At 41.0% G+C, this 25,236-nt stretch overlaps 12 non-coding genes across 12 annotated transcripts; all 12 read left to right on the forward strand.

Moving 5' to 3' along the window:
* Nucleotides 1-280: 280 nt before the first annotated feature.
* On the forward strand, nucleotides 281-353 carry TRNAF-GAA (transfer RNA phenylalanine (anticodon GAA)). The gene has a single exon. It is a non-coding gene; the product is annotated as a tRNA-Phe (tRNA).
* Nucleotides 354-1,426: 1,073 nt separating this feature from the next.
* TRNAF-GAA (transfer RNA phenylalanine (anticodon GAA)) lies at nucleotides 1,427-1,499 on the forward strand. The gene has a single exon. It is a non-coding gene; the product is annotated as a tRNA-Phe (tRNA).
* Nucleotides 1,500-6,392: 4,893 nt separating this feature from the next.
* Nucleotides 6,393-6,465, forward strand: TRNAF-GAA (transfer RNA phenylalanine (anticodon GAA)). Its single transcript has one exon. It is a non-coding gene; the product is annotated as a tRNA-Phe (tRNA).
* Nucleotides 6,466-7,156: 691 nt separating this feature from the next.
* On the forward strand, nucleotides 7,157-7,229 carry TRNAF-GAA (transfer RNA phenylalanine (anticodon GAA)). The gene has a single exon. It is a non-coding gene; the product is annotated as a tRNA-Phe (tRNA).
* A 1,073-nt stretch (nucleotides 7,230-8,302) lies between these two features.
* On the forward strand, nucleotides 8,303-8,375 carry TRNAF-GAA (transfer RNA phenylalanine (anticodon GAA)). Its single transcript has one exon. It is a non-coding gene; the product is annotated as a tRNA-Phe (tRNA).
* Nucleotides 8,376-8,684: 309 nt separating this feature from the next.
* TRNAF-GAA (transfer RNA phenylalanine (anticodon GAA)) lies at nucleotides 8,685-8,757 on the forward strand. Its single transcript has one exon. It is a non-coding gene; the product is annotated as a tRNA-Phe (tRNA).
* Nucleotides 8,758-9,448: 691 nt separating this feature from the next.
* Nucleotides 9,449-9,521, forward strand: TRNAF-GAA (transfer RNA phenylalanine (anticodon GAA)). The gene has a single exon. It is a non-coding gene; the product is annotated as a tRNA-Phe (tRNA).
* Nucleotides 9,522-10,976: 1,455 nt separating this feature from the next.
* On the forward strand, nucleotides 10,977-11,049 carry TRNAF-GAA (transfer RNA phenylalanine (anticodon GAA)). Its single transcript has one exon. It is a non-coding gene; the product is annotated as a tRNA-Phe (tRNA).
* Nucleotides 11,050-11,740: 691 nt separating this feature from the next.
* TRNAF-GAA (transfer RNA phenylalanine (anticodon GAA)) lies at nucleotides 11,741-11,813 on the forward strand. Its single transcript has one exon. It is a non-coding gene; the product is annotated as a tRNA-Phe (tRNA).
* A 1,073-nt stretch (nucleotides 11,814-12,886) lies between these two features.
* TRNAF-GAA (transfer RNA phenylalanine (anticodon GAA)) lies at nucleotides 12,887-12,959 on the forward strand. Its single transcript has one exon. It is a non-coding gene; the product is annotated as a tRNA-Phe (tRNA).
* Nucleotides 12,960-13,268: 309 nt separating this feature from the next.
* Nucleotides 13,269-13,341, forward strand: TRNAF-GAA (transfer RNA phenylalanine (anticodon GAA)). The gene has a single exon. It is a non-coding gene; the product is annotated as a tRNA-Phe (tRNA).
* Nucleotides 13,342-14,414: 1,073 nt separating this feature from the next.
* TRNAF-GAA (transfer RNA phenylalanine (anticodon GAA)) lies at nucleotides 14,415-14,487 on the forward strand. Its single transcript has one exon. It is a non-coding gene; the product is annotated as a tRNA-Phe (tRNA).
* The last annotated feature ends 10,749 nt before the right edge of the window (nucleotides 14,488-25,236 follow it).

Raw genomic sequence — 25,236 nt, forward strand, 5'->3', positions numbered from 1 at the left:
TCTCTCTTCGTGTGTTGTAGTTTTGGCACCCATGAAAGTGCGAAATCAGCAGAAAGTCTGGCAGTTTGGGAAAATTCTAAAAATAAAGCAAGACAAAGCAGGTCTGTGAGAAGTGTGTTAAAATGACAGTCCCAGACACAATCTTGGTTTTCTGCAACCTATGTTGAATATGATTTTGATTTCTCTTTTCCTTTGTCGATGTTTGGAGTTTTCACCGTGGAAAAGATCAAAACACCACAAATTTGACGGTCTTAGAATATCGTAAAAAGTTGTGCTTGCAGCCGAAATAGCTCAGTTGGGAGAGCATTAGACTGAAGATCTAAAGGTCCCTGGTTCGATCCCGGGTTTCGGCATGTTGCTATGAGTGTACTTGGTACTCGTTTCTCTCTTCGTGTGTTGTAGTTTTGGCACCCATGAAAGTGCGAAATCAGCAGAAAGTCTGGCAGTTTGGGAAAATTCTAAAAATAAAGCAAGACAAAGCAGGTCTGTGAGAAGTGTGTTAAAATGACAGTCCCAGACACAATCTTGGTTTTCTGCAACCTACGTTGAATATGATTTTGATTTCTCTTTTCCTTTGTCGATGTTTGGAGTTTTCTCCCTGGAAAACATCAAAACACCACAAATTTGACGGTCTTAGAATATCGTAAAACATTGCCTATGCAGCCGAAATAGCTCAGTTGGGAGAGCGTTAGACTGAAGATCTAAAGGTCTCTGGTTCGATCCCGGGTTTTGGCAGGTTGCTATGTGCGTACTTGATTCTCTTTTCTCTCTTCGTTTGTTGTAGTTTTGGCACCCGTGAAAGTGCGAAATCAGCAGCAAGTCTGGCAGTTTGGGAAAATTCTAAAAATAAAGCAAGACAAAGCAGGTCCGTGAGAAGTGTGTTAAAATGACAGTCCCAGACACATTCTTGGTTTTCTGCAACCTATTATGAATATGATTTTGATTTCTCTTTTCCTTTGTCGATGTTTGGAGTTTTCACCGTCGAAAAGATCAAAACACCACAAATTTAACGGTCTTAGAATATCGTAAAAAGTTGCGCTTGCAGCCGAAATAGCTCAGTTGGGAGAGCGTTAGACTGAAGATCTAAAGGTCCCTGGTTCGATCCCGGGTTTTGGCAGGTTGCTATGTGCGTACTTAATTCTCTTTTCTCTCTTCGTTTGTTGTAGTTTTGGCACCCGTGAAAGTGCGAAATCAGCAGCAAGTGTGGCAGTTTGGGAAAATTCTAAAAATAAAGCAAGACAAAGCAGGTCTGTGAGAAGTGTGTTAAAATGACAGTCCCAGACACATTCTTGGTTTTCTGCAACCTATTTTGAATATGATTTTGATTTCTCTTTTCCTTTGTCGATGTTTGGAGTTTTCACCGTCGAAAAGATCAAAACACCACAAATTTGACGGTCTTAGAATATCGTAAAAAGTTGTGCTTGCAGCCGAAATAGCTCAGTTGGGAGAGCGTTAGACTGAAGATCTAAAGGTCCCTGGTTCGATCCCGGGTTTCGGCATGTTGCTATGAGTGTACTTGGTACTCGTTTCTCTCTTCGTGTGTTGTAGTTTTGGCACCCATGAAAGTGCGAAATCAGCAGAAAGTCTGGCAGTTTGGGAAAATTCTAAAAATAAAGCAAGACAAAGCAGGTCTGTGAGAAGTGTGTTAAAATGACAGTCCCAGACACAATCTTGGTTTTCTGCAACCTATGTTGAATATGATTTTGATTTCTCTTTTCCTTTGTCGATGTTTGGAGTTTTCTCCCAGGAAAACATCAAAACACCACAAATTTGACGGTCTTAGAATATCGTAAAACATTGCATATGCAGCCGAAATAGCTCAGTTGGGAGAGCGTTAGACTGAAGATCTAAAGGTCCCTGGTTCGATCCCGGGTTTTGGCAGGTTGCTATGTGCGTACTTGATTCTCTTTTCTCTCTTCGTTTGTTGTAGTTTTGGCACCCGTGAAAGTGCAAAATCAGCAGCAAGTCTGGCAGTTTGGGAAAATTCTAAAAATAAAGCAAGACAAAGCAGGTCTGTGAGAAGTGTGTTAAAATGACAGTCCCAGACACATTCTTGGTTTTCTGCAACCTATTTTGAATATGATTTTGATTTCTCTTTTCCTTTGTCGATGTTTGGAGTTTTCACCGTGGAAAAGATCAAAACACCACAAATTTAACGGTCTTAGAATATCGTAAAAAGTTGTGCTTGCAGCCGAAATAGCTCAGTTGGGAGAGCGTTAGACTGAAGATTTAAAGGTCCCTGGTTCAATCCCGGGTTTCGGCATGTTGCTATGAGCGTATTTGGTTCTCGTTTCTCTCTTCGTGTGTTGTAGTTTTGGCACCCATGAAAGTGCGAAATCAGCAGAAAGTCTGGCAGTTTGGGAAAATTCTAAAAATAAAGCAAGACAAAGCAGGTGTGTGAGAAGTGTGTTAAAATGACAGTCCCAGACACAATCTTGGTTTTCTGCAACCTATGTTGAATATGATTTTGATTTCTCTTTTCCTTTGTCGATGTTTGGAGTTTTCTCCCTGGAAAACATCAAAACACCACAAATTTGACGGTCTTAGAATATCGTAAAACGTTGCATATGCAGCCGAAATAGCTCAGTTGGGAGAGCGTTAGACTGAAGATCTAAAGGTCCCTGGTTCGATCCCGGGTTTTGGCAGGTTGCTATGTGCGTACTTGATTCTCTTTTCTCTCTTCGTTTGTTGTAGTTTTGGCACCCGTGAAAGTGCGAAATCAGCAGCAAGTCTGGCAGTTTGGGAAAATTCTAAAAATAAAGCAAGACAAAGCAGGTCCGTGAGAAGTGTGTTAAAATGACAGTCCCAGACACATTCTTGGTTTTCTGCAACCTATTTTGAATATGATTTTGATTTCTCTTTTCCTTTGTCGATGTTTGGAGTTTTCAACGTGGAAAAGATCAAAACACCACAAATTTAACGGTCTTAGAATATCGTAAAAAGTTGCGCTTGGAGCCGAAATAGCTCAGTTGGGAGAGCGTTAGACTGAAGATCTAAAGGTCCCTGGTTCGATCCCGGGATTCGGCATGTTGCTATGAGCGTATTTGGTTCTCGTTTCTCTCTTCGTGTGTTGTAGTTTTGGCACCCATGGAAGTGCGAAATCAGCAGAAAGTCAGGCAGTTTGGGAAAATTCTAAAAATAAAGCAAGAAAAAGCAGGTCTGTGAGAAGTGTGTTAAAATGACAGTCCCAGACACATTCTTGGTTTTCTGCAACCTATGTTGAATATGATTTTGATTTCTCTTTTCCTTTGTCGATGTTTGGAGTTTTCACCGTGGAAAAGATCAAAACACCACAAATTTGACGGTCTTAGAATATCGTAAAAAGTTGTGCTTGCAGCCAAAATAGCTCAGTTGGGAGAGCGTTAGACTGAAGATCTAAAGGTCCCTGGTTCGATCCCGGGTTTCGGCATGTTGCTATGAGTGTACTTGGTACTCGTTTCTCTCTTCGTGTGTTGTAGTTTTGGCACCCATGAAAGTGCGAAATCAGCAGAAAGTCTGGCAGTTTGGGAAAATTCTAAAAATAAAGCAAGACAAAGCAGGTCTGTGAGAAGTGTGTTAAAATGACAGTCCCAGACACAATCTTGGTTTTCTGCAACCTATGTTGAATATGATTTTGATTTCTCTTTTCCTTTGTCGATGTTTGGAGTTTTCTCCCAGGAAAACATCAAAACACCACAAATTTGACGGTCTTAGAATATCGTAAAACATTGCATATGCAGCCGAAATAGCTCAGTTGGGAGAGCGTTAGACTGAAGATCTAAAGGTCCCTGGTTCGATCCCGGGTTTTGGCAGGTTGCTATGTGCGTACTTGATTCTCTTTTCTCTCTTCGTTTGTTGTAGTTTTGGCACCCGTGAAAGTGCGAAATCAGCAGCAAGTCTGGCAGTTTGGGAAAATTCTAAAAATAAAGCAAGTCAAAGCAGGTCTGTGAGAAGTGTGTTAAAATGACAGTCCCAGACACATTCTTGGTTTTCTGCAACCTATTTTGAATATGATTTTGATTTCTCTTTTCCTTTGTCGATGTTTGGAGTTTTCACCGTGGAAAAGATCAAAACACCACAAATTTAACGGTCTTAGAATATCGTAAAAAGTTGTGCTTGCAGCCGAAATAGCTCAGTTGGGAGAGCGTTAGACTGAAGATTTAAAGGTCCCTGGTTCAATCCCGGGTTTCGGCATGTTGCTATGAGCGTATTTGGTTCTCGTTTCTCTCTTCGTGTGTTGTAGTTTTGGCACCCATGAAAGTGCGAAATCAGCAGAAAGTCTGGCAGTTTGGGAAAATTCTAAAAATAAAGCAAGACAAAGCAGGTCTGTGAGAAGTGTGTTAAAATGACAGTCCCAGACACAATCTTGGTTTTCTGCAGCCTATGTTGAATATGATTTTGATTTCTCTTTTCCTTTGTCGATGTTTGGAGTTTTCTCCCTGGAAAACATCAAAACACCACAAATTTGACGGTCTTAGAATATCATAAAACATTGCATATGCAGCCGAAATAGCTCAGTTGGGAGAGCGTTAGACTGAAGATCTAAAGGTCTCTGGTTCGATCCCGGGTTTTGGCAGGTTGCTATGTGCGTACTTGATTCTCTTTTCTCTCTTCGTTTGTTGTAGTTTTGGCACCCGTGAAAGTGCGAAATCAGCAGCAAGTCTGGCAGTTTGGGAAAATTCTAAAAATAAAGCAAGACAAAGCAGGTCCGTGAGAAGTGTGTTAAAATGACAGTCCCAGACACATTCTTGGTTTTCTGCAACTTATTTTGAATATGATTTTGATTTCTCTTTTCCTTTGTCGATGTTTGGAGTTTTCACCGTGGAAAAGATCAAAACACCACAAATTTAACGGTCTTAGAATATCGTAAAAAGTTGTGCTTGCAGCCGAAATAGCTCAGTTGGGAGAGCGTTAGACTGAAGATCTGAAGGTCCCTGGTTCGATCCTGGGTTTTCGCAGGTTGCTATGTGCGTACTTGATTCTCTTTTCTCTCTTCGTTTGTTGTAGTTTTGGCACCCGTGAAAGTGCGAAATCAGCAGCAAGTCTGGCAGTTTGGGAAAATTCTAAAAATAAAGCAAGTCAAAGCAGGTCTGTGAGAAGTGTGTTAAAATGACAGCCCCAGACACAATCTTGGTTTTCTGCAACCTATGTTGAATATGATTTTGATTTCTCTTTTCCTTTGTCGATGTTTGGAGTTTTCACCGTGGAAAAGATCAAAACACCACAAATTTGACGGTCTTAGAATATCGTAAAAAGTTGTGTTTGCAGCCGAAAAAGCTCAGTTGGGAGAGCGTTAGACTGAAGATCTGAAGGTCCCTGGTTCGATCCTGGGTTTTGGCAGGTTGCTATGTGCGTACTTGATTCTCTTTTCTCTCTTCGTTTGTTGTAGTTTTGGCACCCGTGAAAGTGCGAAATCAGCAGCAAGTCTGGCAGTTTGGGAAAATTCTAAAAATAAAGCAAGACAAAGCAGGTCCGTGAGAAGTGTGTTAAAATGACAGTCCCAGACACATTCTTGGTTTTCTGCAACCTATTTTGAATATGATTTTGATTTCTCTTTTCCTTTGTCGATGTTTGGAGTTTTCACCGTGGAAAAGATCAAAACACAACAAATTTAACGGTCTTAGAATATCGTAAAAAGTTGCACTTGCAGCCGAAATAGCTCAGTTGGGAGAGCGTTAGACTGAAGATCTAAAGGTCCCTGGTTCGATCCTGGGTTTCGGCATGTTGCTATGAGTGTACTTGGTACTCGTTTCTCTCTTCGTGTGTTGTAGTTTTGGCACCCATGAAAGTGCGAAATCAGCAGAAAGTCTGGCAGTTTGGGAAAATTCTAAAAATAAAGCAAGACAAAGCAGGTCTGTGAGAAGTGTGTTAAAATGACAGTCCCAGACACAATCTTGGTTTTCTGCAACCTATGTTGAATATGATTTTGATTTCTCTTTTCCTTTGTCGATGTTTGGAGTTTTCTCCCTGGAAAACATCAAAACACCACAAATTTGACGGTCTTAGAATATCATAAAACATTGCATATGCAGCCGAAATAGCTCAGTTGGGAGAGCGTTAGACTGAAGATCTAAAGGTCTCTGGTTCGATCCCGGGTTTTGGCAGGTTGCTATGTGCGTACTTGATTCTCTTTTCTCTCTTCGTTTGTTGTAGTTTTGGCACCCGTGAAAGTGCGAAATCAGCAGCAAGTCTGGCAGTTTGGGAAAATTCTAAAAATAAAGCAAGACAAAGCAGGTCCGTGAGAAGTGTGTTAAAATGACAGTCCCAGACACATTCTTGGTTTTCTGCAACTTATTTTGAATATGATTTTGATTTCTCTTTTCCTTTGTCGATGTTTGGAGTTTTCACCGTGGAAAAGATCAAAACACCACAAATTTAACGGTCTTAGAATATCGTAAAAAGTTGTGCTTGCAGCCGAAATAGCTCAGTTGGGAGAGCGTTAGACTGAAGATCTAAAGGTCCCTGGTTCGATCCCGGGTTTCGGCATGTTGCTATGAGCGTATTTGGTTCTCGTTTCTCTCTTCGTGTGTTGTAGTTTTGGCACCCATGGAAGTGCGAAATCAGCAGAAAGTCTGGCAGTTTGGGAAAATTCTAAAAATAAAGCAAGACAAAGCAGGTCTGTTAGAAGTGTGTTAAAATGACAGTCCCAGACACATTCTTGGTTTTCTGCAACCTATGTTGAATATGATTTTGATTTCTCTTTTCCTTTGTCGATGTTTGGAGTTTTCACCGTGGAAAAGATCAAAACACCACAAATTTGACGGTCTTAGAATATCGTAAAAAGTTGTGCTTGCAGCCGAAATAGCTCAGTTGGGAGAGCGTTGGACTGAAGATCTAAAGGTCCCTGGTTCGATCCCGGGTTTTGGCAGGTTGCTATGTGCGTACTTAATTCTCTTTTCTCTCTTCGTTTGTTGTAGTTTTGGCACCCGTGAAAGTGCGAAATCAGCAGCAAGTGTGGCAGTTTGGGAAAATTCTAAAAATAAAGCAAGACAAAGCAGGTCTGTGAGAAGTGTGTTAAAATGACAGTCCCAGACACATTCTTGGTTTTCTGCAACCTATTTTGAATATGATTTTGATTTCTCTTTTCCTTTGTTGATGTTTGGAGTTTTCACCGTCGAAAAGATCAAAACACCACAAATTTGACGGTCTTAGAATATCGTAAAAAGTTGTGCTTGCAGCCGAAATAGCTCAGTTGGGAGAGCGTTAGACTGAAGATCTAAAGGTCCCTGGTTCGATCCCGGGTTTCGGCATGTTGCTATGAGCGTACTTGGTTCTCGTTTCTCTCTTCGTGTGTTGTAGTTTTGGCACCCATGAAAGTGCGAAATCAGCAGAAAGTCTGGCAGTTTGGGAAAATTCTAAAAATATAGCAAGAAAAAGCAGGTCCGTCAGAAGAGTGTTAAAATGATGGTCCCAGACACAATCTAGGATTTCTGCAACCTATGTTGAATATGATTCTGAGTTCTCTTTTCCTTTGCCGATGTTTGGAGTTTTTTCCCTGGAAAACATCAAAACACCACAAATTTGACGGTCTTATAATATCATAAAAAGTTGTGTATGCAGCCCAAATAGCTCAGTTGGGAGAGCGTTAGACTGAAGATCTAAAGGTCCCTGGTTCGATCCCGGGTTTCGGCATGTTGCTATGAGCGTATTTGGTTCTCGTTTCTCTCTTCGTTTGTTGCAGTTTTGGCACCCGTGAATGTGCGAAATCAGCAACAAGTGTGGCAGTTTGGGAAAATTCTAAAAATAAAGCAAGACAAAGCAGGTCCGTGAGAAGTGTGTTAAAATGACAGTCCCAGACACATTCTTGGTTTTCTGCAACCTATTTTGAATATGATTTTGATTTCTCTTTTCCTTTGTCGATGTTTGGAGTTTTCAACGTGGAAAAGATCAAAACACCACAAATTTGACGGTCTTAGAATATCGTAAAAAGTTGTGCTTGCAGCCGAAATAGCTCAGTTGGGAGAGCGTTAGACTGAAGATCTAAAGGTCCCTGGTTCGATCCTGGGTTTGGGCAGGTTGCTATGTGCGTACTTAATTCTCTTTTCTCTCTTCGTTTGTTGTAGTTTTGGCACCCGTGAAAGTGCGAAATCAGCAGCAAGTGTGGCAGTTTGGGAAAATTCTAAAAATAAAGCAAGACAAAGCAGGTCTGTGAGAAGTGTGTTAAAATGACAGTCCCAGACACATTCTTGGTTTTCTGCAACCTATTTTGAATATGATTTTGATTTCTCTTTTCCTTTGTCGATGTTTGGAGTTTTCACCGTGGAAAAGATCAAAACACCACAAATTTGACGGTCTTAGAATATCGTAAAAAGTTGTGCTTGCAGCCGAAATAGCTCAGTTGGGAGAGCGTTAGACTGAAGATCTAAAGGTCCCTGGTTCGATCCCGGGTTTCGGCATGTTGCTATGAGCGTACTTGGTTCTCGTTTCCCTCTTCGTGTGTTGTAGTTTTGGCACCCATGAAAGTGCGAAATCAGCAGAAAGTCTGGCAGTTTGGGAAAATTCTAAAAATATAGCAAGAAAAAGCAGGTCCGTCAGAAGAGTGTTAAAATGATGGTCCCAGACACATTCTTGGTTTTCTGCAACCTATGTTGAATATGATTTTGATTTCTCTTTTCCTTTGTCGATGTTTGGAGTTTTCTCCCTGGAAAACATCAAAACACCACAAATTTGACGGTCTTAGAATATCGTAAAACATTGCATATGCAGCCGAAATAGCTCAGTTGGGAGAGCGTTAGACTGAAGATCTAAAGGTCCCTGGTTCGATCCCGGGTTTCGGCATGTTGCTATGAGCGTATTTGGTTCTCGTTTCTCTCTTCGTGGGTTGTAGTTTTGGCACCCATGAAAGTGCGAAATCAGCAGAAAGTCTGGCAGTTTGGGAAAATTCTAAAAATAAAGCAAGACAAAGCAGGTCTGTGAGAAGTGTGTTAAAATGACAGTCCCAGACACAATCTTGGTTTTCCGCAACCTATGTTGAATATGATTTTGATTTCTCTTTTCCTTTGTCGATGTTTGGAGTTTTCTCCCTGGAAAACATCAAAACACCACAAATTTGACGGTCTTAGAATATCGTAAAACATTGCATATGCAGCCGAAATAGCTCAGTTGGGAGAGCGTTAGACTGAAGATCTAAAGGTCCCTGGTTCGATCCCGGGTTTTGGCAGGTTGCTATGTGCGTACTTGATTCTCTTTTCTCTCTTCGTTTGTTGTAGTTTTGGCACCCGTGAAAGTGCGAAATCAGCAGCAAGTCTGGCAGTTTGGGAAAATTCTAAAAATAAAGCAAGACAAAGCAGGTCCGTGAGAAGTGTGTTAAAATGACAGTCCCAGACACATTCTTGGTTTTCTGCAACCTATTTTGAATATGATTTTGATTTCTCTTTTCCTTTGTCGATGTTTGGAGTTTTCACCGTGGAAAAGATCAAAACACCACAAATTTAACGGTCTTAGAATATTGTAAAAAGTTGTGCTTGCAGCCGAAATAGCTCAGTTGGGAGAGCGTTAGACTGAAGATCTAAAGGTCCCTGGTTCGATCCCGGGTTTCGGCATGTTGCTATGAGTGTACTTGGTACTCGTTTCTCTCTTCGTGTGTTGTAGTTTTGGCACTCATGAAAGTGCGAAATCAGCAGAAAGTCTGGCAGTTTGGGAAAATTCTAAAAATAAAGCAAGACAAAGCAGGTCTGTGAGAAGTGTGTTAAAATGACAGTCCCAGACACAATCTTGGTTTTCTGCAACCTATGTTGAATATGATTTTGATTTCTCTTTTCCTTTGTCGATGTTTGGAGTTTTCTCCCTGGAAAACATCAAAACACCACAAATTTGACGGTCTTAGAATATCGTAAAATATTGTGTATGCAGCCGAAATAGCTCAGTTGGGAGAGTGTTAGACTGAAGTTCTAAAGGTCCCTGGTTCGATCCCGGGTTTTGGCAGGTTGCTATGTGCGAACTTAATTCTCTTTTCTCTCTTCGTTTGTTATAGTTTTGGCACCCGTGAAAGTGCGAAATCAGCAGCAAGTGTGGCAGTTTGGGAAAATTCTAAAAATAAAGCAAGACAAAGCAGGTCTGTGAGAAGAGTGTTAAAATGATGGTCCCAGACACAATCTAGGATTTCTGCAACCTATGTTGAATATGATTCTGAGTTCTCTTTTCCTTTGCCGATGTTTGGAGTTTTTTCACTGGAAAACATCAAAACACCACAAATTTGACGGTCTTATAATATCATAAAAAGTTGTGTATGCAGCCCAAATAGCTCAGTTGGGAGAGCGTTAGACTGAAGATCTAAAGGTCCCTGGTTCGATCCCGGGTTTCGGCATGTTGCTATGAGCGTATTTGGTTCTCGTTTCTGTCTTCGTTTGTTGCAGTTTTGGCACCCGTGAATGTGCGAAATCAGCAACAAGTGTGGCATTTTGGGAAAATTCTAAAAATAAAGCAAGACAAAGCAGGTCCGTGAGAAGTGTGTTAAAATGACAGTCCCAGACACATTCTTGGTTTTCTGCAACCTATTTTGAATATGATTTTGATTTCTCTTTTCCTTTGTCGATGTTTGGAGTTTTCACCGTGGAAAAGATCAAAACACCACAAATTTGACGGTCTTAGAATATCGTAAAAAGTTGTGCTTGCAGCCGAAATAGCTCAGTTGGGAGAGCGTTAGACTGAAGATCTAAAGGTCCCTGGTTCGATCCCGGGTTTTGGCAGGTTGCTATGTGCGTACTTAATTCTCTTTTCTCTCTTCGTTTGTTGTAGTTTTGGCACCCGTGAAAGTGCGAAATCAGCAGCAAGTGTGGCAGTTTGGGAAAATTCTAAAAATAAAGCAAGACAAAGCAGGTCTGTGAGAAGTGTGTTAAAATGACAGTCCCAGACACATTCTTGGTTTTCTGCAACCTATTTTGAATATGATTTTGATTTCTCTTTTCCTTTGTCGATGTTTGGAGTTTTCACCGTCGAAAAGATCAAAACACCACAAATTTGACGGTCTTAGAATATCGTAAAAAGTTGTGCTTGCAGCCGAAATAGCTCAGTTGGGAGAGCGTTAGACTGAAGATCTAAAGGTCCCTGGTTCGATCCCGGGTTTCGGCATGTTGCTATGAGCGTACTTGGTTCTCGTTTCTCTCTTCGTGTGTTGTAGTTTTGGCACCCATGAAAGTGCGAAATCAGCAGAAAGTCTGGCAGTTTGGGAAAATTCTAAAAATATAGCAAGAAAAAGCAGGTCCGTCAGAAGAGTGTTAAAATGATGGTCCCAGACACATTCTTGGTTTTCTGCAACCTATGTTGAATATGATTTTGATTTCTCTTTTCCTTTGTCGATGTTTGGAGTTTTCTCCCTGGAAAACATCAAAACACCACAAATTTGACGGTCGTAGAATATCGTAAAACATTGCATATGCAGCCGAAATAGCTCAGTTGGGAGAGCGTTAGACTGAAGATCTAAAGGTCCCTGGTTCGATCCCGGGTTTTGGCAGGTTGCTATGTGCGTACTTGATTCTCTTTTCTCTCTTCGTTTGTTGCAGTTTTGGCACCCGTGAAAGTGCGAAATCAGCAGCAAGTCTGGCAGTTTGGGAAAATTCTAAAAATAAAGCAAGACAAAGCAGGTCCGTGAGAAGTGTGTTAAAATGACAGTCCCAGACACATTCTTGGTTTTCTGCAACCTATTTTGAATATGATTTTGATTTCTCTTTTCCTTTGTCGATGTTTGGAGTTTTCACCGTGGAAAAGATCAAAACACAACAAATTTAACGGTCTTAGAATATCGTAAAAAGTTGCACTTGCAGCCGAAATAGCTCAGTTGGGAGAGCGTTAGACTGAAGATCTAAAGGTCCCTGGTTCGATCCCGGGTTTCGGCATGTTGCTATGAGCGTATTTGGTTCTCGTTTCTCTTTTCGTGTGTTGTAGTTTTGGCACCCATGAAAGTGCGAAATCAGTAGAAAGTCTGGCAGTTTGGGAAAATTCTAAAAATAAAGCAAGACAAAGCAGGTCTGTGAGAAGTGTGTTAAAATGACAGTCCCAGACACATTCTTGGTTCTCTGCAACCTATGTTGAATATGATTTTGATTTCTCTTTTCCTTTGTCGATGTTTGGAGTTTTCACCGTGGAAAAGATCAAAACACCACAAATTTGACGGTCTTAGAATATCGTAAAAAGTTGTGCTTGCAGCCGAAATAGCTCAGTTGGGAGAGCGTTAGACTGAAGATCTAAAGGTCCCTGGTTCGATCCTGGGTTTCGGCATGTTGCTATGAGTGTACTTGGTACTCGTTTCTCTCTTCGTGTGTTGTAGTTTTGGCACCCATGAAAGTGCGAAATCAGCAGAAAGTCTGGCAGTTTGGGAAAATTCTAAAAATAAAGCAAGACAAAGCAGGTCTGTGAGAAGTGTGTTAAAATGACAGTCCCAGACACAATCTTGGTTTTCTGCAGCCTATGTTGAATATGATTTTGATTTCTCTTTTCCTTTGTCGATGTTTGGAGTTTTCTCCCTGGAAAACATCAAAACACCACAAATTTGACGGTCTTAGAATATCATAAAACATTGCATATGCAGCCGAAATAGCTCAGTTGGGAGAGCGTTAGACTGAAGATCTAAAGGTCTCTGGTTCGATCCCGGGTTTTGGCAGGTTGCTATGTGCGTACTTGATTCTCTTTTCTCTCTTCGTTTGTTGTAGTTTTGGCACCCGTGAAAGTGCGAAATCAGCAGCAAGTCTGGCAGTTTGGGAAAATTCTAAAAATAAAGCAAGACAAAGCAGGTCCGTGAGAAGTGTGTTAAAATGACAGTCCCAGACACATTCTTGGTTTTCTGCAACTTATTTTGAATATGATTTTGATTTCTCTTTTCCTTTGTCGATGTTTGGAGTTTTCACCGTGGAAAAGATCAAAACACCACAAATTTAACGGTCTTAGAATATCGTAAAAAGTTGTGCTTGCAGCCGAAATAGCTCAGTTGGGAGAGCGTTAGACTGAAGATCTAAAGGTCCCTGGTTCGATCCCGGGTTTCGGCATGTTGCTATGAGCGTATTTGGTTCTCGTTTCTCTCTTCGTGTGTTGTAGTTTTGGCACCCATGGAAGTGCGAAATCAGCAGAAAGTCTGGCAGTTTGGGAAAATTCTAAAAATAAAGCAAGACAAAGCAGGTCTGTGAGAAGTGTGTTAAAATGACAGTCCCAGACACATTCTTGGTTTTCTGCAACCTATGTTGAATATGATTTTGATTTCTCTTTTCCTTTGTCGATGTTTGGAGTTTTCACCGTGGAAAAGATCAAAACACCACAAATTTGACGGTCTTAGAATATCGTAAAAAGTTGTGCTTGCAGCCGAAATAGCTCAGTTGGGAGAGCATTAGACTGAAGATCTAAAGGTCCCTGGTTCGATCCCGGGTTTCGGCATGTTGCTATGAGTGTACTTGGTACTCGTTTCTCTCTTCGTGTGTTGTAGTTTTGGCACCCATGAAAGTGCGAAATCAGCAGAAAGTCTGGCAGTTTGGGAAAATTCTAAAAATAAAGCAAGACAAAGCAGGTCTGTGAGAAGTGTGTTAAAATGACAGTCCCAGACACAATCTTGGTTTTCTGCAACCTACGTTGAATATGATTTTGATTTCTCTTTTCCTTTGTCGATGTTTGGAGTTTTCTCCCTGGAAAACATCAAAACACCACAAATTTGACGGTCTTAGAATATCGTAAAACATTGCCTATGCAGCCGAAATAGCTCAGTTGGGAGAGCGTTAGACTGAAGATCTAAAGGTCTCTGGTTCGATCCCGGGTTTTGGCAGGTTGCTATGTGCGTACTTGATTCTCTTTTCTCTCTTCGTTTGTTGTAGTTTTGGCACCCGTGAAAGTGCGAAATCAGCAGCAAGTCTGGCAGTTTGGGAAAATTCTAAAAATAAAGCAAGACAAAGCAGGTCCGTGAGAAGTGTGTTAAAATGACAGTCCCAGACACATTCTTGGTTTTCTGCAACCTATTATGAATATGATTTTGATTTCTCTTTTCCTTTGTCGATGTTTGGAGTTTTCACCGTCGAAAAGATCAAAACACCACAAATTTAACGGTCTTAGAATATCGTAAAAAGTTGCGCTTGCAGCCGAAATAGCTCAGTTGGGAGAGCGTTAGACTGAAGATCTAAAGGTCCCTGGTTCGATCCCGGGTTTTGGCAGGTTGCTATGTGCGTACTTAATTCTCTTTTCTCTCTTCGTTTGTTGTAGTTTTGGCACCCGTGAAAGTGCGAAATCAGCAGCAAGTGTGGCAGTTTGGGAAAATTCTAAAAATAAAGCAAGACAAAGCAGGTCTGTGAGAAGTGTGTTAAAATGACAGTCCCAGACACATTCTTGGTTTTCTGCAACCTATTTTGAATATGATTTTGATTTCTCTTTTCCTTTGTCGATGTTTGGAGTTTTCACCGTCGAAAAGATCAAAACACCACAAATTTGACGGTCTTAGAATATCGTAAAAAGTTGTGCTTGCAGCCGAAATAGCTCAGTTGGGAGAGCGTTAGACTGAAGATCTAAAGGTCCCTGGTTCGATCCCGGGTTTCGGCATGTTGCTATGAGTGTACTTGGTACTCGTTTCTCTCTTCGTGTGTTGTAGTTTTGGCACCCATGAAAGTGCGAAATCAGCAGAAAGTCTGGCAGTTTGGGAAAATTCTAAAAATAAAGCAAGACAAAGCAGGTCTGTGAGAAGTGTGTTAAAATGACAGTCCCAGACACAATCTTGGTTTTCTGCAACCTATGTTGAATATGATTTTGATTTCTCTTTTCCTTTGTCGATGTTTGGAGTTTTCTCCCAGGAAAACATCAAAACACCACAAATTTGACGGTCTTAGAATATCGTAAAACATTGCATATGCAGCCGAAATAGCTCAGTTGGGAGAGCGTTAGACTGAAGATCTAAAGGTCCCTGGTTCGATCCCGGGTTTTGGCAGGTTGCTATGTGCGTACTTGATTCTCTTTTCTCTCTTCGTTTGTTGTAGTTTTGGCACCCGTGAAAGTGCGAAATCAGCAGCAAGTCTGGCAGTTTGGGAAAATTCTAAAAATAAAGCAAGACAAAGCAGGTCTGTGAGAAGTGTGTTAAAATGACAGTCCCAGACACATTCTTGGTTTTCTGCAACCTATTTTGAATATGATTTTGATTTCTCTTTTCCTTTGTCGATGTTTGGAGTTTTCACCGTGGAAAAGATCAAAACACCACAAATTTAACGGTCTTAGAATATCGTAAAAAGTTGTGCTTGCAGCCGAAATAGCTCAGTTGGGAGAGCGTTAGACTGAAGATTTAAAGGTCCCTGGTTCAATCCCGGGTTTCGGCATGTTGCTATGAGCGTATTTGGTTCTCGTTTCTCTCTTCGTGTGTTGTAGTTTTGGCACCCATGAAAGTGCGAAATCAGCAGAAAGTCTGGCAGTTTGGGAAAATTCTAAAAATAAAGCAAGACAAAGCAGGTGTGTGAGAAGTGTGTTAAAATGACAGTCCCAGACACAATCTTGGTTTTCTGCAACCTATGTTGAATATGATTTTGATTTCTCTTTTCCTTTGTCGATGTTTGGAGTTTTCTCCCTGGAAAACATCAAAACACCACAAATTTGACGGTCTTAGAATATCGTAAAACGTTGCATATGCAGCCGAAATAGCTCAGTTGGGAGAGCGTTAGACTGAAGATCTAAAGGTCCCTGGTTCGATCCCGGGTTTTGGCAGGTTGCTATGTGCGTACTTGATTCTCTTTTCTCTCTTCGTTTGTTGTAGTTTTGGCACCCGTGAAAGTGCGAAATCAGCAGCAAGTCTGGCAGTTTGGGAAAATTCTAAAAATAAAGCAAGACAAAGCAGGTCCGTGAGAAGTGTGTTAAAATGACAGTCCCAGACACATTCTTGGTTTTCTGCAACCTATTTTGAATATGATTTTGATTTCTCTTTTCCTTTGTCGATGTTTGGAGTTTTCAACGTGGAAAAGATCAAAACACCACAAATTTAACGGTCTTAGAATATCGTAAAAAGTTGCGCTTGGAGCCGAAATAGCTCAGTTGGGAGAGCGTTAGACTGAAGATCTAAAGGTCCCTGGTTCGATCCCGGGATTCGGCATGTTGCTATGAGCGTATTTGGTTCTCGTTTCTCTCTTCGTGTGTTGTAGTTTTGGCACCCATGGAAGTGCGAAATCAGCAGAAAGTCTGGCAGTTTGGGAAAATTCTAAAAATAAAGCAAGAAAAAGCAGGTCTGTGAGAAGTGTGTTAAAATGACAGTCCCAGACACATTCTTGGTTTTCTGCAACCTATGTTGAATATGATTTTGATTTCTCTTTTCCTTTGTCGATGTTTGGAGTTTTCACCGTGGAAAAGATCAAAACACCACAAATTTGACGGTCTTAGAATATCGTAAAAAGTTGTGCTTGCAGCCAAAATAGCTCAGTTGGGAGAGCGTTAGACTGAAGATCTAAAGGTCCCTGGTTCGATCCCGGGTTTCGGCATGTTGCTATGAGTGTACTTGGTACTCGTTTCTCTCTTCGTGTGTTGTAGTTTTGGCACCCATGAAAGTGCGAAATCAGCAGAAAGTCTGGCAGTTTGGGAAAATTCTAAAAATAAAGCAAGACAAAGCAGGTCTGTGAGAAGTGTGTTAAAATGACAGTCCCAGACACAATCTTGGTTTTCTGCAACCTATGTTGAATATGATTTTGATTTCTCTTTTCCTTTGTCGATGTTTGGAGTTTTCTCCCAGGAAAACATCAAAACACCACAAATTTGACGGTCTTAGAATATCGTAAAACATTGCATATGCAGCCGAAATAGCTCAGTTGGGAGAGCGTTAGACTGAAGATCTAAAGGTCCCTGGTTCGATCCCGGGTTTTGGCAGGTTGCTATGTGCGTACTTGATTCTCTTTTCTCTCTTCGTTTGTTGTAGTTTTGGCACCCGTGAAAGTGCGAAATCAGCAGCAAGTCTGGCAGTTTGGGAAAATTCTAAAAATAAAGCAAGTCAAAGCAGGTCTGTGAGAAGTGTGTTAAAATGACAGTCCCAGACACATTCTTGGTTTTCTGCAACCTATTTTGAATATGATTTTGATTTCTCTTTTCCTTTGTCGATGTTTGGAGTTTTCACCGTGGAAAAGATCAAAACACCACAAATTTAACGGTCTTAGAATATCGTAAAAAGTTGTGCTTGCAGCCGAAATAGCTCAGTTGGGAGAGCGTTAGACTGAAGATTTAAAGGTCCCTGGTTCAATCCCGGCTTTCGGCATGTTGCTATGAGCGTATTTGGTTCTCGTTTCTCTCTTCGTGTGTTGTAGTTTTGGCACCCATGAAAGTGCGAAATCAGCAGAAAGTCTGGCAGTTTGGGAAAATTCTAAAAATAAAGCAAGACAAAGCAGGTCTGTGAGAAGTGTGTTAAAATGACAGTCCCAGACACAATCTTGGTTTTCTGCAACCTATGTTGAATATGATTTTGATTTCTCTTTTCCTTTGTCGATGTTTGGAGTTTTCTCCCTGGAAAACATCAAAACACCACAAATTTGACGGTCTTAGAATATCGTAAAACGTTGCATATGCAGCCGAAATAGCTCAGTTGGGAGAGCGTTAGACTGAAGATCTAAAGGTCCCTGGTTCGATCCCGGGTTTTGGCAGGTTGCTATGTGCGTACTTGATTCTCTTTTCTCTCTTCGTTTGTTGTAGTTTTGGCACCCGTGAAAGTGCGAAATCAGCAGCAAGTCTGGCAGTTTGGGAAAATTCTAAAAATAAAGCAAGACAAAGCAGGTCCGTGAGAAGTGTGTTAAAATGACAGTCCCAGACACATTCTTGGTTTTCTGCAACCTATTTTGAATATGATTTTGATTTCTCTTTTCCTTTGTCGATGTTTGGAGTTTTCAACGTGGAAAAGATCAAAACACCACAAATTTAACGGTCTTAGAATATCGTAAAAAGTTGCGCTTGGAGCCGAAATAGCTCAGTTGGGAGAGCGTTAGACTGAAGATCTAAAGGTCCCTGGTTCAATCCCGGGATTCGGCATGTTGCTATGAGCGTATTTGGTTCTCGTTTCTCTCTTCGTGTGTTGTAGTTTTGGCACCCATGGAAGTGCGAAATCAGCAGAAAGTCAGGCAGTTTGGGAAAATTCTAAAAATAAAGCAAGAAAAAGCAGGTCTGTGAGAAGTGTGTTAAAATGACAGTCCCAGACACATTCTTGGTTTTCTGCAACCTATGTTGAATATGATTTTGATTTCTCTTTTCCTTTGTCGATGTTTGGAGTTTTCACCGTGGAAAAGATCAAAACACCACAAATTTGACGGTCTTAGAATATCGTAAAAAGTTGTGCTTGCAGCCAAAATAGCTCAGTTGGGAGAGCGTTAGACTGAAGATCTAAAGGTCCCTGGTTCGATCCCGGGTTTCGGCATGTTGCTATGAGTGTACTTGGTACTCGTTTCTCTCTTCGTGTGTTGTAGTTTTGGCACCCATGAAAGTGCGAAATCAGCAGAAAGTCTGGCAGTTTGGGAAAATTCTAAAAATAAAGCAAGACAAAGCAGGTCTGTGAGAAGTGTGTTAAAATGACAGTCCCAGACACAATCTTGGTTTTCTGCAACCTATGTTGAATATGATTTTGATTTCTCTTTTCCTTTGTCGATGTTTGGAGTTTTCTCCCAGGAAAACATCAAAACACCACAAATTTGACGGTCTTAGAATATCGTAAAACATTGCATATGCAGCCGAAATAGCTCAGTTGGGAGAGCGTTAGACTGAAGATCTAAAGGTCCCTGGTTCGATCCCGGGTTTTGGCAGGTTGCTATGTGCGTACTTGATTCTCTTTTCTCTCTTCGTTTGTTGTAGTTTTGGCACCCGTGAAAGTGCGAAATCAGCAGCAAGTCTGGCAGTTTGGGAAAATTCTAAAAATAAAGCAAGACAAAGCAGGTCTGTGAGAAGTGTGTTAAAATGACAGTCCCAGACACATTCTTGGTTTTCTGCAACCTATTTTGAATATGATTTTGATTTCTCTTTTCCTTTGTCGATGTTTGGAGTTTTCACCGTGGAAAAGATCAAAACACCACAAATTTAACGGTCTTAGAATATCGTAAAAAGTTGTGCTTGCAGCCGAAATAGCTCAGTTGGGAGAGCGTTAGACTGAAGATTTAAAGGTCCCTGGTTCAATCCCGGGTTTCGGCATGTTGCTATGAGCGTATTTGGTTCTCGTTTCTCTCTTCGTGTGTTGTAGTTTTGGCACCCATGAAAGTGCGAAATCAGCAGAAAGTCTGGCAGTTTGGGAAAATTCTAAAAATAAAGCAAGACAAAGCAGGTCTGTGAGAAGTGTGTTAAAATGACAGTCCCAGACACAATCTTGGTTTTCTGCAACCTATGTTGAATATGATTTTGATTTCTCTTTTCCTTTGTCGATGTTTGGAGTTTTCTCCCTGGAAAACATCAAAACACCACAAATTTGACGGTCTTAGAATATCGTAAAACGTTGCATATGCAGCCGAAATAGCTCAGTTGGGAGAGCGTTAGACTGAAGATCTAAAGGTCCCTGGTTCGATCCCGGGTTTTGGCAGGTTGCTATGTGCGTACTTGATTCTCTTTTCTCTCTTCGTTTGTTGTAGTTTTGGCACCCGTGAAAGTGCGAAATCAGCAGCAAGTCTGGCAGTTTGGGAAAATTCTAAAAATAAAGCAAGACAAAGCAGGTCCGTGAGAAGTGTGTTAAAATGACAGTCCCAGACACATTCTTGGTTTTCTGCAACCTATTTTGAATATGATTTTGATTTCTCTTTTCCTTTGTCGATGTTTGGAGTTTTCAACGTGGAAAAGATCAAAACACCACAAATTTAACGGTCTTAGAATATCGTAAAAAGTTGCACTTGGAGCCGAAATAGCTCAGTTGGGAGAGCGTTAGACTGAAGATCTAAAGGTCCCTGGTTCGATCCCGGGATTCGGCATGTTGCTATGAGCGTATTTGGTTCTCGTTTCTCTCTTCGTGTGTTGTAGTTTTGGCACCCATGGAAGTGCGAAATCAGCAGAAAGTCAGGCAGTTTGGGAAAATTCTAAAAATAAAGCAAGAAAAAGCAGGTCTGTGAGAAGTGTGTTAAAATGACAGTCCCAGACACATTCTTGGTTTTCTGCAACCTATGTTGAATATGATTTTGATTTCTCTTTTCCTTTGTCGATGTTTGGAGTTTTCACCGTGGAAAAGATCAAAACACCACAAATTTGACGGTCTTAGAATATCGTAAAAAGTTGTGCTTGCAGCCAAAATAGCTCAGTTGGGAGAGCGTTAGACTGAAGATCTAAAGGTCCCTGGTTCGATCCCGGGTTTCGGCATGTTGCTATGAGTGTACTTGGTACTCGTTTCTCTCTTCGTGTGTTGTAGTTTTGGCACCCATGAAAGTGCGAAATCAGCAGAAAGTCTGGCAGTTTGGGAAAATTCTAAAAATAAAGCAAGACAAAGCAGGTCTGTGAGAAGTGTGTTAAAATGACAGTCCCAGACACAATCTTGGTTTTCTGCAACCTATGTTGAATATGATTTTGATTTCTCTTTTCCTTTGTCGATGTTTGGAGTTTTCTCCCAGGAAAACATCAAAACACCACAAATTTGACGGTCTTAGAATATCGTAAAACATTGCATATGCAGCCGAAATAGCTCAGTTGGGAGAGCGTTAGACTGAAGATCTAAAGGTCCCTGGTTCGATCCCGGGTTTTGGCAGGTTGCTATGTGCGTACTTGATTCTCTTTTCTCTCTTCGTTTGTTGTAGTTTTGGCACCCGTGAAAGTGCGAAATCAGCAGCAAGTCTGGCAGTTTGGGAAAATTCTAAAAATAAAGCAAGACAAAGCAGGTCTGTGAGAAGTGTGTTAAAATGACAGTCCCAGACACATTCTTGGTTTTCTGCAACCTATTTTGAATATGATTTTGATTTCTCTTTTCCTTTGTCGATGTTTGGAGTTTTCACCGTGGAAAAGATCAAAACACCACAAATTTAACGGTCTTAGAATATCGTAAAAAGTTGTGCTTGCAGCCGAAATAGCTCAGTTGGGAGAGCGTTAGACTGAAGATTTAAAGGTCCCTGGTTCGATCCCGGGTTTCGGCATGTTGCTATGAGCGTATTTGGTTCTCGTTTCTCTCTTCGTGTGTTGTAGTTTTGGCACCCATGAAAGTGCGAAATCAGCAGAAAGTCTGGCAGTTTGGGAAAATTCTAAAAATAAAGCAAGACAAAGCAGGTCTGTGAGAAGTGTGTTAAAATGACACAATCTTGGTTTTCTGCAACCTATGTTGAATATGATTTTGATTTCTCTTTTCCTTTGTCGATGTTTGGAGTTTTCTCCCTGGAAAACATCAAAACACCACAAATTTGACGGTCTTAGAATATCGTAAAACGTTGCATATGCAGCCGAAATAGCTCAGTTGGGAGAGCGTTAGACTGAAGATCTAAAGGTCCCTGGTTCGATCCCGGGTTTTGGCAGGTTGCTATGTGCGTACTTGATTCTCTTTTCTCTCTTCGTTTGTTGTAGTTTTGGCACCCGTGAAAGTGCGAAATCAGCAGCAAGTCTGGCAGTTTGGGAAAATTCTAAAAATAAAGCAAGACAAAGCAGGTCCGTGAGAAGTGTGTTAAAATGACAGTCCCAGACACATTCTTGGTTTTCTGCAACCTATTTTGAATATGATTTTGATTTCTCTTTTCCTTTGTCGATGTTTGGAGTTTTCAACGTGGAAAAGATCAAAACACCACAAATTTAACGGTCTTAGAATATCGTAAAAAGTTGCGCTTGGAGCCGAAATAGCTCAGTTGGGAGAGCGTTAGACTGAAGATCTAAAGGTCCCTGGTTCGATCCCGGGATTCGGCATGTTGCTATGAGCGTATTTGGTTCTCGTTTCTCTCTTCGTGTGTTGTAGTTTTGGCACCCATGGAAGTGCGAAATCAGCAGAAAGTCAGGCAGTTTGGGAAAATTCTAAAAATAAAGCAAGAAAAAGCAGGTCTGTGAGAAGTGTGTTAAAATGACAGTCCCAGACACATTCTTGGTTTTCTGCAACCTATGTTGAATATGATTTTGATTTCTCTTTTCCTTTGTCGATGTTTGGAGTTTTCACCGTGGAAAAGATCAAAACACCACAAATTTGACGGTCTTAGAATATCGTAAAAAGTTGTGCTTGCAGCCAAAATAGCTCAGTTGGGAGAGCGTTAGACTGAAGATCTAAAGGTCCCTGGTTCGATCCCGGGTTTCGGCATGTTGCTATGAGTGTACTTGGTACTCGTTTCTCTCTTCGTGTGTTGTAGTTTTGGCACCCATGAAAGTGCGAAATCAGCAGAAAGTCTGGCAGTTTGGGAAAATTCTAAAAATAAAGCAAGACAAAGCAGGTCTGTGAGAAGTGTGTTAAAATGACAGTCCCAGACACAATCTTGGTTTTCTGCAACCTATGTTGAATATGATTTTGATTTCTCTTTTCCTTTGTCGATGTTTGGAGTTTTCTCCCAGGAAAACATCAAAACACCACAAATTTGACGGTCTTAGAATATCGTAAAACATTGCATATGCAGCCGAAATAGCTCAGTTGGGAGAGCGTTAGACTGAAGATCTAAAGGTCCCTGGTTCGATCCCGGGTTTTGGCAGGTTGCTATGTGCGTACTTGATTCTCTTTTCTCTCTTCGTTTGTTGTAGTTTTGGCACCCGTGAAAGTGCGAAATCAGCAGCAAGTCTGGCAGTTTGGGAAAATTCTAAAAATAAAGCAAGACAAAGCAGGTCTGTGAGAAGTGTGTTAAAATGACAGTCCCAGACACATTCTTGGTTTTCTGCAACCTATTTTGAATATGATTTTGATTTCTCTTTTCCTTTGTCGATGTTTGGAGTTTTCACCGTGGAAAAGATCAAAACACCACAAATTTAACGGTCTTAGAATATCGTAAAAAGTTGTGCTTGCAGCCGAAATAGCTCAGTTGGGAGAGCGTTAGACTGAAGATTTAAAGGTCCCTGGTTCAATCCCGGGTTTCGGCATGTTGCTATGAGCGTATTTGGTTCTCGTTTCTCTCTTCGTGTGTTGTAGTTTTGGCACCCATGAAAGTGCGAAATCAGCAGAAAGTCTGGCAGTTTGGGAAAATTCTAAAAATAAAGCAAGACAAAGCAGGTCTGTGAGAAGTGTGTTAAAATGACAGTCCCAGACACAATCTTGGTTTTCTGCAACTTATGTTGAATATGATTTTGATTTCTCTTTTCCTTTGTCGATGTTTGGAGTTTTCTCCCTGGAAAACATCAAAACACCACAAATTTGACGGTCTTAGAATATCGTAAAACGTTGCATATGCAGCCGAAATAGCTCAGTTGGGAGAGCGTTAGACTGAAGATCTAAAGGTCCCTGGTTCGATCCCGGGTTTTGGCAGGTTGCTATGTGCGTACTTGATTCTCTTTTCTCTCTTCGTTTGTTGTAGTTTTGGCACCCGTGAAAGTGCGAAATCAGCAGCAAGTCTGGCAGTTTGGGAAAATTCTAAAAATAAAGCAAGACAAAGCAGGTCCGTGAGAAGTGTGTTAAAATGACAGTCCCAGACACATTCTTGGTTTTCTGCAACCTATTTTGAATATGATTTTGATTTCTCTTTTCCTTTGTCGATGTTTGGAGTTTTCAACGTGGAAAAGATCAAAACACCACAAATTTAACGGTCTTAGAATATCGTAAAAAGTTGCGCTTGGAGCCGAAATAGCTCAGTTGGGAGAGCGTTAGACTGAAGATCTAAAGGTCCCTGGTTCGATCCCGGGATTCGGCATGTTGCTATGAGCGTATTTGGTTCTCGTTTCTCTCTTCGTGTGTTGTAGTTTTGGCACCCATGGAAGTGCGAAATCAGCAGAAAGTCAGGCAGTTTGGGAAAATTCTAAAAATAAAGCAAGAAAAAGCAGGTCTGTGAGAAGTGTGTTAAAATGACAGTCCCAGACACATTCTTGGTTTTCTGCAACCTATGTTGAATATGATTTTGATTTCTCTTTTCCTTTGTCGATGTTTGGAGTTTTCACCGTGGAAAAGATCAAAACACCACAAATTTGACGGTCTTAGAATATCGTAAAAAGTTGTGCTTGCAGCCAAAATAGCTCAGTTGGGAGAGCGTTAGACTGAAGATCTAAAGGTCCCTGGTTCGATCCCGGGTTTCGGCATGTTGCTATGAGTGTACTTGGTACTCGTTTCTCTCTTCGTGTGTTGTAGTTTTGGCACCCATGAAAGTGCGAAATCAGCAGAAAGTCTGGCAGTTTGGGAAAATTCTAAAAATAAAGCAAGACAAAGCAGGTCTGTGAGAAGTGTGTTAAAATGACAGTCCCAGACACAATCTTGGTTTTCTGCAACCTATGTTGAATATGATTTTGATTTCTCTTTTCCTTTGTCGATGTTTGGAGTTTTCTCCCAGGAAAACATCAAAACACCACAAATTTGACGGTCTTAGAATATCGTAAAACATTGCATATGCAGCTGAAATAGCTCAGTTGGGAGAGCGTTAGACTGAAGATCTAAAGGTCCCTGGTTCGATCCCGGGTTTTGGCAGGTTGCTATGTGCGTACTTGATTCTCTTTTCTCTCTTCGTTTGTTGTAGTTTTGGCACCCGTGAAAGTGCGAAATCAGCAGCAAGTCTGGCAGTTTGGGAAAATTCTAAAAATAAAGCAAGACAAAGCAGGTCTGTGAGAAGTGTGTTAAAATGACAGTCCCAGACACATTCTTGGTTTTCTGCAACCTATTTTGAATATGATTTTGATTTCTCTTTTCCTTTGTCGATGTTTGGAGTTTTCACCGTGGAAAAGATCAAAACACCACAAATTTAACGGTCTTAGAATATCGTAAAAAGTTGTGCTTGCAGCCGAAATAGCTCAGTTGGGAGAGCGTTAGACTGAAGATTTAAAGGTCCCTGGTTCAATCCCGGGTTTCGGCATGTTGCTATGAGCGTATTTGGTTCTCGTTTCTCTCTTCGTGTGTTGTAGTTTTGGCACCCATGAAAGTGCGAAATCAGCAGAAAGTCTGGCAGTTTGGGAAAATTCTAAAAATAAAGCAAGACAAAGCAGGTCTGTGAGAAGTGTGTTAAAATGACAGTCCCAGACACAATCTTGGTTTTCTGCAACCTATGTTGAATATGATTTTGATTTCTCTTTTCCTTTGTCGATGTTTGGAGTTTTCTCCCTGGAAAACATCAAAACACCACAAATTTGACGGTCTTAGAATATCGTAAAACGTTGCATATGCAGCCGAAATAGCTCAGTTGGGAGAGCGTTAGACTGAAGATCTAAAGGTCCCTGGTTCGATCCCGGGTTTTGGCAGGTTGCTATGTGCGTACTTGATTCTCTTTTCTCTCTTCGTTTGTTGTAGTTTTGGCACCCGTG

Source organism: Eleutherodactylus coqui, chromosome 3 (genome assembly GCF_035609145.1).
Source record: "Eleutherodactylus coqui strain aEleCoq1 chromosome 3, aEleCoq1.hap1, whole genome shotgun sequence".
NCBI lineage: Eukaryota > Metazoa > Chordata > Amphibia > Anura > Eleutherodactylidae > Eleutherodactylus > Eleutherodactylus coqui.